Here is a 12,713-nt window from a genome sequence, read left to right as displayed (position 1 = left end):
CTGCTGGAACTTTTTGTCCTTTTGTTTTTTAAAAAGCAGGTGGCTGAAATTCGTATTTTAGCCTTTGGAAAACCTGCAAAGAGGACAGTAGACTCACACGGTCTGGAAAGGGGGTGCTCAGACTGATCAAATTCCAAGACTGTGTCATCTTCCTTTAGGTCCAGGGATGACCTTTGGAGAGGAGACCTGAGCTTTAGGCTCTGAAGCTGTGGTGGTGTCAGGAAGAGATGGGCTCTGTCTTAAATTAACAAAGACACGATGATCTATTCTGGGTATTAATATATGTTTGTTTCCATAGATACCAGATTAGAAAGACTAATTATACAAATATCTTTTCCAAATGTATTCAAATTCTATCTCTGATTTGCTAAACCTCCTAGCATCTTACTCAATTTCTTTCTCATTTCTTCTTCAACAGTATGCAAATGCTTTATTAAGCCTGTAATAGAGATTATATGAATAGAAATTGAATTTTATTTATTGTGAAGATATGCACCTGCTATTCTTCTGTGTGGTAAGCAGTTCTGAGCATACTGACTCCTCATGCTAACAATGTATATGTCTCAGAAAACTAGTTTGTTCTAGTAACAAACACATATATACATATTTAGACACGTTTAGATCTCAACTTGTTTCTCAATATCTATTCGCTGACCATAATGTATAAATAGGAACTGATTTTTTTAAAAGTAGAATTATATCTCTACTTTCATCCCAGTACTTGCTTTCTGAAGGATGAAATATATATATACTTCTAGTGATCTGTATTTATGCTTTTATTTTTCTTCACTTAATACTTTAGAGTGTGACACTAAACCTCACCAAAAAAACAAGCAAGCAAACAAACAAACAGAAAAAAACACCTTATCCCAGGCGGCCAGACCCCTGGGGCCAACTTATTTCTTACACCATCCTAAGGCCAAAATAGAAGCGGATGCAGTGTTGATTCTTTCTAGATTCTCCTTTGAAGAGGGAGGTCCACCAGCAACAGCCCTGGCAACTACCTGGATATTTCGAAGTTGAACAGGTTCACCAGTGTGAACATCAAGTGAGGTTGTATATTTGAGATTACTCTGGGATGAGACTTTCATGCGCTATTATTTCAGTGCATTATTATTATGCATAATAATAGTCCCCTGAATGTAAGGAAGACATCTTCCTTCTCGAAATGCATCCTCACATATTATCTTATTCTGATCTTCAAAGGTACAAACACATAGTTATCCAGTTTCTATCGAAAAAAGATATAAGGTATCGAAAAATTACAAAAAAGAAACTTGCGTGGATCCACAGAGCTACGTACATATGGGCAATTTTCAGTTCTAGAACCCAGGTCTCCAGATTCCCAATTGTATGCTAAGTGTTCATAAATACCCCTTTATCTGTGCTTCATAAAAGACCAAGTATTGTGGTTAGAACTATAATACTCTATTATTTTTTACAATAAGTCATACATTCATATACTTCTCAAACATGTCTAAATTTTAAAAGGGTAAATATATTGTAAATGAAGTAAAGCATATGTATGCGTAGACATACACAACGCACACACACACATTCACCACACCTTTCCCCTCTTCAATTTTTTTTCCTCTTTTTACTTCCTTTATTCATCTAATTTCGAAGCTGAGTCCTCTCTGAGTCAATTAGAAATCCAATGAATGCTACCTCAAAGTGCTCTTTTTGTGGGGTAATAACAAATTGTTATTAAACATTTAATAACATGTTCCTGGACTTTTAGTTATTTTGCCACTATTAAAGTAAACACAGTGCATTTCTCGATCATTTAAAGATGGAACACATACCAAATTAATAAGGGGTCAGAAAATTTTAGCAACTGTTTAACAATCAGTCAAGCACTCTGAATTATTTCTCACTAAGTCATTATGATTAAGTATCTGTAGAAAGCAACTGCATGCCAATTCTCAAAGCTGACAGTCAACTAGTAAATTGGTGTGTTTTGGGGTAATACTTTAAAAAATGTAAGAAAAAAAAAGAACTAGCAAAGGGGACCCTCTTCATAAGATTGTTACCTGACAGGACCTGTAAAGGAATTCCTCAAGGTCGACAATTGTTCCATGAACCATCACTTCTGACATTCAATTAACTCCTTTGTAGGATTAAATATTCTGGGTAGGAATGGCTTTTATTAGAATCATGAATATACTCATACTCAGAACACTGGAGTCTATGTCACTTTCTTTATTGACCAGATATTACCTTGTTTCTTAAGTTTCCCATTTGTAAAACTGCATCCAGTGATAATAAGTGACTTCTAAGCATCAGGAATATGTGAAATATTTGTTTCCAGCACAATAAAAATCTTATTATTATTGATAGTACTATGCATGCTGTATTACTGTTCATATACCCCTTACCTTTCCCCAGTATATACTTTACAGCTTTACCCAGAATCTTTTTTTTCCCCCCAAACACTATTCTTCCACCATAATACTGAAGCACATCTAAAAGATTGCCAGGTAGTTCTTTCTATAATTACTCAGGATATTCTTTTTTTGTTTGTTTTTTTTTAACATCTTTATTGGAGTATAATTGCTTTACAATGGTGTGTTAGTTTCTGCTTTATAACAAAGTGAATCAGTTATACATATACATATGTCCCCATATCTCTTCCCTCTTGCGTCTCCCTCCCTCCCACCCTCCCTATCCCACCCCTCTAGGTGATCACAAATCACCGAGCTGATCTCCCTGTGCTATGTGGCTGCTTCCCACTAGCTATCTATTTTACGTTTGGTAGTGTATATATGGCCATGCTACTCTCTCACTTTGTCCCAACTTACCCTTCCCCCTCCCCGTATCCTCAAGTCCATTCTCAAGTAGGTCCGTCTTTATTCCCCTCTTGTCCCTAGGTTCTTCATGACCTTATTTTTTTTTTTTTTTACATTCAATATATATGTGTTAGTATATAGTATTTGTTTTTCTCTTTCTGACTTACTTCACTCTGTATGACAGACTCTAGGTCCATTCACATCACTACAAACAGATCAATTCTGTTTCTTTTTATGGCTGAGTAATATTCCATTGTACATATGTGCCACATCTTCTTTATCCATTCATCTGTCGATGGACACTTAGTTTGCTTCCATGTTCTGGCTTTTGTAAATAGAGCTGCAATAAACATTGTGGTACATGACTCTTTTTGAACTATGGTTTTCTCAGGGTATATGCCCAGTAGTGGGATTGCTGGGTCATATGGTAGTTCTATTTTTAGCTTTTTAAGGAACCTCCATACTGTTCTCCATAGTGGTTGTATCAATTTACATTCCCACCAACAGTGCAAGAGGATTCCCTTTTCTCCACACCCTCTCCAGCATTTACTGATTGTAGACTTTTTGATGATGGCCATTCTGACTGGTGTGAGATGATATCTCAATGTAGTTTTGATTTGCATTTCTCTAATGATTAATTATGTTGAGCATTCCTTCATGTGTTTGTTGCCAATCTGTATATCTTTATCGGAGAACTGTCTATTTAGGTCTTCTGCCAGTTTTTGGATTGGGTTGTTTGTTTTTTTTGATATTGAGCTGCAAGAGCTGCTTGTAAATTTTGGAGATTAATCCTTTGTCAGTTGATTCATTTGCAAATATTTTCTCCCATTCTGAGGACTGTCTTTTCATTGTGTTTATGACTCCCTTTGCGGTGCAAAAGCTTTTCACTTTCATTAGTCCCATTTGTTTATTTTTGTTTTTATTTCCATTTCTCTAGGAGGTGTGTCAAAAAGTATCTTGCTGTGATTTATGTCATAGAGTGTTCTCCCTATGTTTTCCTCTAAGAGTTTAATAGTGTCTGGCCTTATATTTAGGTCTTTAATTCATTTTGAGCTTATTTTTGTGTATGGTGTTAGGGAGTGTTCTAACTTCATTCTTTTACATATAGCTGTCCAGTTTTCCCGGTATCACTTATTGAAGAGGCTGTCTTTTCTCCACTGTATATTCTTGCCTCCTTTATCAAAGATGAGGTGACCATATGTGCGTGGGTTTGTCTCTGGGCCTTCTATACTGTTCCACTGACCTATATTTCTGTTTTTGTTCCAGTACCATACTGTCTTGATTACAGTAGCTTTGTAGTATAGTCTGAAGTCAGGGAGCCTGATTCCTCCAGCTCCATTTTTCTTTTTCAACATTGCTTTGGCTATTCGGGGTCTTTTGTGTTTCCATACAAATTGTGAAATTTTTTGTTCTAGTTCTGTGAAAAATGCCAGTGGTAGTTTGATAGGGACTGCATTGAATTTGTAGGTTGCTTTGGGTAGTAGACTCATTTTCACAATGTTGATTCTTCCAATCCAAGAACATGGTATACCTCTCCATCTATTTGTATCATCTTTAATGTCTTTCATGAGTGTCTTATAATTTTCTGCATACAGGTCTTTTGTCTCCCTAGGTAAGTTTATTCCTAGATATTTTATTCTTTTTGTTGCAATGGTAAATGGAGTGTCTTCTTAATTTCAATTTCAGATTGTTCATCATTAGTGTATAGGAATGCAAGAGATTTCTGTGCATTAATTTTGTATCCTGCTACTTTACCAAATTCATTAATTAGCTCAAGCAGTTTTCTGGTAGCACCTTTAGGATCCTCTAATGTATAGTATCATGTCATCTGCAAACAGTGACAGCTTTACTTCTTTTTTAAAGCTTTTTTTTTTTTTTTTTTAACTATAATAGAAATTATGTGCCTCTCTGGATTGATGTTTATTCTTTTGTTTATATTTCTTTCAGATTTATGTTTTCTTCAATTTTGTATAGTGAAAACTAGACATATGTGCTACATATCCTCTTTACCAGAATTACTAGATACTGATTATTTCTGTGATAATTTGAAACATATATATTGTTTTTATTTCTATTTTTGGTCACATTAATGTGTATTATGCTTTTTACTTCTCAATATTGATAATGAAAGAAATTTTACCTTCTCTTAGTTGAGAAGAGGAATTTGACATTTTTCTTTCTTTAACTTTCTTTTTCTAAGACCAATTATTTTAAAATGTAATCTAACTATATAATATCTTCTTATAAACAAATGAGACCCATTTTTATTTTTTTGTTTGGTTTTGTTTTTATGCTATGTGGGCCACTCACAGTTGTGGCCTCTCCCATTGCAGAGCACAGGCTCTGGAAGCGCAGGCTCAGCGGCCATGGCTCACGGGCCCACCTGCTCGGCGGCATGTGGGATCTTCCCAGATCGGGGCACGAACCCATGTCCCCTGCATCGGCAAGTGGACTCTCAACATCTGTGCCACCAGGGAAGCCGATGTATGATTCTTTTAATGTGCTGTTGGATTCTATTTGTTAGTGTTTTGTTGAGGATTTCTGCATCTATGTTCATCAGTGATATTGGTCTGTAGTTTTCTTTCTTTGTGACATCTTTGTCTGGTTTTGGTATCAGGGTGATGATGGCCTTGTAGAATGAGTTTGGGAGTGTTCCTCCCTCTGCTATATTTTGGAAGAGTCTGAGAAGGATGGGCGTTAGCTCTTCCCTAAATGTTTGATAGAATTTGCCTGTGAAGCCATCTGGTCCTGGGCTTTTGTCTGTTGGAAGATTTTAAATCACAGTTTCAATTTCAGTGCTTGTGATTGGTCTGTTCATATTTTCTTTCTTCCTGGTTCAGTCTTGGAAGGTTGTGCATTTCTAAGAATTTGTCCACTTCTTCCTGGTTGTCCATTTTATTGGCATTGAGTTGCTTGTAGTAATCCCTCATGATCTTTTGTATTTCTGCAGTGTCAGTTGTTATTTCTCCTTTTGCATTTCTATTTCTATTGATGTGAGTCTTCTCCCTTTTTTTCTTGATGAGTCTGGCTAATGGTTTAGCTTCTCAAAGAACCAGCTTTTAGTTTTATTGGTCTTTGCTATCATTTCCTTCATTTCTTTTTCATTTATTTCGGATCTGATCTCTATGAATTCTTTCCTTCTGCTAACTTTGGGATTTTTTTGTTTTACTTTCTCTAATTGCTTCAGGTGAAAGGTTAGGTTGTTTATTTGAGATGTTTCTGGTTTCTTAAGGTAGGATTGTATTGCTATAAACTTCCTTCTTAGAACTGCTTTTGATGCATCCCATAGGTTTTGGGTTGTCGTGTTTTCACTGTCATTTGTTTCTAGGTATTTTTTAATTTTCTCTTTGATTTCTTCAGTGATCTTTTGGTTATTAATTAGTGTATTGTTTAGCCTCCATGTATTTGTATTTTTTATAGATTTTTTTCCTGTAACTGATATCTAGTCTCATAGGGTTGTAGTCAGAAAAGATACTTGATATGATTTCAACTTTCTTAAATTTACCAAGGCTTGATTTGTGATCCAAGATATGATATATCCTGGAGAATATTCCATGAGAACTTGAGAAGAAAGTCTATTCTTTTGTTTTTGGATGCAATGTCCTATAAATATCAATTAAGTCCATCTTGTTTAATGTATCATTTAAAGGTTGTGTTTCCTTATTTATTTTCATTTGGGATAATCTGTCCATTCGTGAAAGTGGGGTGTTAAAGTCCCCTACTATGATTGTGTTACTGTCGATTTCCCCTTTTATGGCTGTTAGTATTTGCCTTATGTATTGAGGTGCTCCTATGTTGGGTGCATAAATATTTACAATTGTTATATCTTCTTCTTGGATTGATCCCTTGATCATTATGCAGTGTCCTTCTTTGTCTCTTGTAACAGTCTTTGTTTTAAAGTCTATTTTGTCTGATATGAGAAGTGCTACTCCAGCTTTCTTTTGATTTCCACCTGCATGAAATATATTTTTCCATCCCCTCACTTTCAGTCCGTATGTGTCCCTAGGTCTGAGGTGGGTCTCCTGTAGACAGCATATACATGGGTCTTGTTTTTGTATCCATTCAGCCAGTCTATGTCTTCCGGTTGGAGCATTTAATTCATTTATGTTTAAGGTAATTATTGATATGTATGTTCCTATTACCATTTTCTTAATTGTTTTGGGTTTGTTATTGTAGGTCTTTTCCTTCTCTTGTGTTTCCTGCCTAGAGAAGTTCCTTTAGCATTTGTTGTAAAGCTGGTTCGGTGGTGCTGAATTCTCTTAGCTTTTGCTTGTCTGTAACAGTTTTAATTTCTCTGTCAAATCTGAATGAGATCCTTGCTGGGTAGAGTAATCTTGGTTGTAGGTTTTTCTCCTTCATCACTTTAAATATGTCCTGCCACTCCCTTCTGGCTTGGAGAGTTTCTGCTGAAAGATCAGCTGTTAACCTTATGGGGATTCTCTTGTGTATTATTTGTTGTTTTTCCCTTGAAGCTTTTAATATTTTTTCTTTGTATTTAATTTTTGATAGTTTGATTAATATGTGTTTTGGCGTGTTTCTCCTTGGATTTATCCTGAATGGGACTCTCTGTGCTTCCTGGACTTCATTAACTATTTCCTTTCCCATATTAGGGAAGTTTTCAACTGTAATCTCTTCAAATATTTTCTCAGTCCATTTCTTTTTCTCTTCTTCTTCTGGGACCCCTATAATTGAAATGTTGGTGCGTTTAATATTGTCCCAGAGGTCTCTGAGACTGTACTCGGTTCTTTTCATTCTTTTTTCTTTATTCTGCTCTGCAGCAGTTATTTCCACTATTTTATCTTCCAGGTCACTTATCCGTTCTTCTGCCTCAGTTATTCTGCTATTGATCCCTTCTAGAGAATTTTTAATTTCATTTATTGTGTTGCTCATCATTGCTTGTTTCCTCTTTAGTTCTTCTACGTTCTTTTTAAACGTTTCTTGTATTTTCTCCATTGTATTTCCAAGGTTTTTGATCATCTTTACTATCATTATTCTGAATTCTTTTTCAAGTAGACTGCCTATTTCCTCTTCATTTGCTAGCTCTGTTGGGTTTTTGCCTTGCTCCTTCATCTGCTGTGTATTTCTCTGTCTTCTCATTTTGTTTCACTTACTGTGTTTGGGGTCTCCTTTCACAGGCTGCAGTTTAGTAGTTCCCGTTGTTTTTGGTGTCTGTCCCCAGTGGCTAAGGTTGGTTCAGTGGGTTGTGTACGCTTCCTGGTGGAGGGCCCTAGTGCCTGTGTTCTGGTGGATGAGGCTGAATATTTTCTTTCTGGTGAGCAGGTCCATGTCTGGTGGTGTGTTTTGGGGTGTCTGTGGCCTTATTATGATTTTAGGCAGCCTCTCTGCTAGTGGATGGAGTTGTGTTCCTGTCTTGCTAGCTGTTTGGCATTGGGTGTCCAGCACTATAGCTTGCTGGTCGTTGAGTGGAGCTGGGTCTTGGCATTGAGATGGAGATCTCCGGGAGATTTTTGCCATCTGATATTATGTGGAGCTGGGAGGTCTCTTGTGGACCAGTGGCCTGAAGTTGGCCCTCCCAGGTATGCTACCCAGGTACGTGGGGAGTTTCTTGCCTTTTGGGAGGTCTGAGGTCTTCTGCCAGCGTTCAGTAGGTGTTCTGTAGGAGTTGTTCCACATGTAGACGTACTTCTGGTGTATCTGTGGGGAGGAAGGTGATCTCCGCACCCTACTCTTCCGCCATCTTGAAACTCCAGTGCCCAGAATTTTAATTTTGGTTTTGGCTTAACAATTCATGGTTTACATGAATACTATGGGGGGGGGGTGTGGTACAAATAAAGCTAAGAATGCTAAAAGATATGTATATAGCTATATATCTAAATATAGATAGCTATATAGATAAATACAGCATCAAAGTGATGGAGTGGGACTGTTAAATCATCGAAACGAGAAAAGGTCTAATGTTCTTTCGAATGGGGAGCCACAGTCCCTTGTCTCTTGCTCAGTGATAACATATGATACGTTTGTTACCCTCAGTGCATAGGTGGAGATGAACACGATCAGCAAGCTAGCTGCTGGAACTTAGGATGAGGGGCAGTGCTGTATAATGGTTAAGGCCGCAAACCAAAGAACCAGATGGCAGGTTTGAATCCCAACTTTGCTGCTTGCCAGCTGTGAGTCTTTGGGGAATTCATTTAAACAGCTTGTCTCAGATCCCTCATCTGTAAGATAGCAGTAATGCTAATACTTACTTCAGGGTTATTGGATAGACTGAATAAGTTCCAGCATGGGAAGGTCCAACTCTCTACACCATGGGTGGTGTGTGAAAGAAGTTAATTTTTATCCAAGAGACAAACAATCAGAAAACATATGGGGTTTGTCTTTTATATTTAAAAAGAAATGGTAAAACATTAAGATAACTGGGAACACATTATAAACCACAGTTCCTATGGGCTGTTCTGGAATCTCTCCACATTCAGCACCCTTTTGTCTCTTTTCTCCCTCTCTGAAGCCATAAAAGAGCTATGATTAGAAGGTAAAGCTGAGATTCTGAGCAAAGTTAACTTCTTTATGAAGCAAACTAAAATTAACTCAAACAAATTGAAGTCATTTTCTTGTATTTTAATGTATGGGAAGTGGAACTCTGATTATGGAGGATGTAAGAACCCCATCACACTCCTGTTCATGCAGATGTGTGTGCGAGCACAGAGACACACACATCTCACACACTTCATCATGACCCACACTCTTAGAAGCTCTCTGTGTTCCTATCACTTGATATTGAAATGTGTTCTCACATAAATACCTTTCTCAGATAGTCCCCCATCTAGAACATCTGATTTCTCTAAGCAGCTAAATTCTTCATAGCAGGTCCCTTCTCTCCCTCCCTCTCTCTCCCTCTCCCTCTCTCTCTCTCTCTCTCTCTCTCTCTCTCTCTTTCTCTCTCTCAAGATCCTGCTAATTGACTTACACTCATTTATAAACACTCAGACTATGATGGTAATGGTCTCTAATGGCTCTTAATGGTCAATTGATAAACTGATTGAGAAAATACGCACCACTCATCTTCCAAACAAGATCTTTTATTTGCCTCCTTGTTGCCTACTTGTCACTTTTACCTTTCTCTTCCTTGCAGATCTCAAAAAGGCTAAACTATCATAGCAAGGCACTGAGCATCTAACCTTCCCAATGAGATAGTATTGGGAAGGGCCTCTGAATAACCAAAAGAAATTCATCAGTGGAGATCTGAGGGCAGGGTCCTAGATGGAGAAAGGAACATAAATAAAGACATAGTGGTTTTATAAAAAGCCGTATGTATATTTTTCCCCAAGGCCTGGTGCCCTGTGTAGAATCCGGCACAGCATATAGACTTATCACTTGGTGTTGCAGCCAGGGAGCACGGGAGGGATGAACAGTGGAATGGGGTGGGAATTGGTTTAGTCCTCTGTAACAGTGTACTGCGAAGTGCCAGAAGACTTTGCAACAAAGTGTCCTATTGTTTCTTCTACAACCAAAGATAAGATTATTTGGATTACAGAAGGGCAAACAAGGTTTTATTAAGAAAGCAGTTGTCGACTCAAACTGAGGAAGTTGGGCAGGAAGCACTGGCTTATAAATTGGGTCTGTTTCTCATTTTGAGCTTTTTAGAAAAGAAACAATGATTACTTGTTTGTTTACTTGTTTTCCTGGACTGAAAGCATTCCGATAGAGCTTTACCATTGCCCTGGTGTCTCCCTTCCCAATGAGGTGGCTTCCTGCCAGAACTCGTGCTCCCCTGAGTCCATTCTGGAGGCTTGAGGAAATTCCTGGGCTAGAGAGAAGGGAGGGCTATTCATTATAACAAGTCCTCGTAAGCTCAAACGTTTTTCACCTTGGAGAGTCTAGGGTGAAGCTCCAGTGTACAGGATTTGAAGGGTGAAGACTCAAGCCTCCGAGGCTCCTGTCACTTACCACTGCACTGCCCTAGGCCAAGGCGTAGCTCTTTGAGCCTTGGTCCCCTTGCCTGTACTAGGGGCTAACCATCTACATGATTTGCCCTGTGGGCTTGCTATGAGGTCATGCATGTGCTTAGACTTTGTAAGCCCCAGAGAAAACATAAGAAAGAAATACAAAGAAGGGATTTCCAGAGATGGAGAGAGAGAGAGAGTGTATGTGTGTGTGTGTGTAAATAACGCATCTCACCTAGGGGCTTATACCTCTGCACAGCAACATGCCACTGAGGACCCACTACTGTTGATGGGACGTTTGAGCAGACTGCTTGACATCATAGCCTTCCAAATGCAGTGAAAGCACCAAGTCTTAACCAGTGGACCGACAGGGAATTCCCCTTCTCTTTGTTTCCTTATTCAACTGACATTCTGAAAGATCTCCTTGTCTTTATTCTCTTTCTTCCTGACTTTCCTTTTTTAAAATATTTATTTATTTATTTATTTATTTATTTGGTTGGTTGGTTGTGTCAGGGCTTGGTTGCAGCAGGCGGGCTCCTTAGTGGTGGCATGCAAACTCTTAGTTATGGCGTGCTTGTGGGATCTAGTTCCCCAACCAGGGATCAAAGCCGGGCCCCCTGCATTGGGAGCACAGTGTCTTACCCACTGGACCACCAGGGAAGTCCCGGGATGTTATTCTTTTAACTCCCATAAAACCCAGCAAATATTATTTCGTTCTAATTTAATATTTAAACTTTACAAAGTTAATACATGCCAACAATGTCTTCTTCTATTGGAGGGGGGTAATAAAGTGACCTTCTATAGTATTATGAGGATAAATTGTGAAAATCTGTCTCATACATTCGCAACAGGAGTGATACTACCCTTCCTCAGCACCACTGCTGGTGAATTCTGCCTGTCAGTTGGGCTGCCAGAGGGGAACTGGTCACCGCAGCAGTGCTCCAGCTGAGAGGGAATGCCCCAGGAAGGAAGGTGCAGAGTTCTGGGCAAGAGGTTCTTCCAGAGGTGATTCAGAGAATGTCCCATAATTACAAACCAAGTCCAGACCCTTCTCAAGAGGCAGGAGTTGGTCTAATCTGAGGAAGTGGGAGTTTCAACAGTGTGGTAAAAAGGTAAGAGGCAGGGAGGAATCAGAGAACAGTGGAGCAAGGTAACATTCAAGAGAGTTGTGTCCAAATGTCAAAGGGGAAACTTGAAGTATAATAACAACTGCCATCGGTGGAGAACATGTGGTTAAGCACATACATCATCTAACCCAATCCTGCTGATTAGGAGCCCGTGACTCTTTGCCATCTCCATGAGAAGAACATGCCCAGGCTAGCAGGTGTTCCCAGATCAGCTGAGCCCCAGCTGAGCCCCAGCTGAGCCATGAACTCCTGAGGAAAAAAATTAATGAATGTTTTGCCAAGCCATTAAGTTGTGGGACGCTTTCTTGTGCAGCAAGAGCTGACTGACATAGAGTTTGTAAGTAATCACAGTAACTAGTCCAAAGTAATAGAGCTAGTAAGTAGCAGAGCTGGGATTCACACCCAGATATTATCACCTCAAAGCCAGCTCTTCTAAACTCTGTACCAGGATGCTAGTCTAGATAGTACAAAGCGCAAAATTTGCCCTTGAAGATCCACTGAGACACAGGATAGAGTTCTCACAGGGACTCTAGAGATCCAGAGAAACCAAAACTTGGATCCCCCAGGGACTAACACGGAAGCTAGATAAGGACAGAAACATATCCGCTTTGTTCATTGTTTTATCCTCAGCACCAGCACAGTGTCTGCACAGAGTCAGTTCCCATTGAGACTATTTCTTGAATGAATGATGTCATTCATTATATAATTTCAATTTACTTTGGCCATTTAATGAACATTAGAAAGTCCATTAAATATAGGTATAACTTAACATTTAATGAGAATTACAAATATTATCAGATTACTAAATGCTGAGAAAATTTTCAGGAATCCTCCGGAAAAATTTAATGGTTTGTAAAATCAGGTCCCCACTTTGGTGAAGTCCCTGAAATGAAATC

Source organism: Lipotes vexillifer, unplaced genomic scaffold, assembly GCF_000442215.2.
Source record: "Lipotes vexillifer unplaced genomic scaffold, Lipotes_vexillifer_v1.1 scaffold604, whole genome shotgun sequence".
NCBI classification, from domain to species: domain Eukaryota; kingdom Metazoa; phylum Chordata; class Mammalia; order Artiodactyla; family Lipotidae; genus Lipotes; species Lipotes vexillifer.
The sequence above is the reverse complement of the archived record's forward strand: the minus strand, read 5'-3'. Positions refer to the sequence as shown.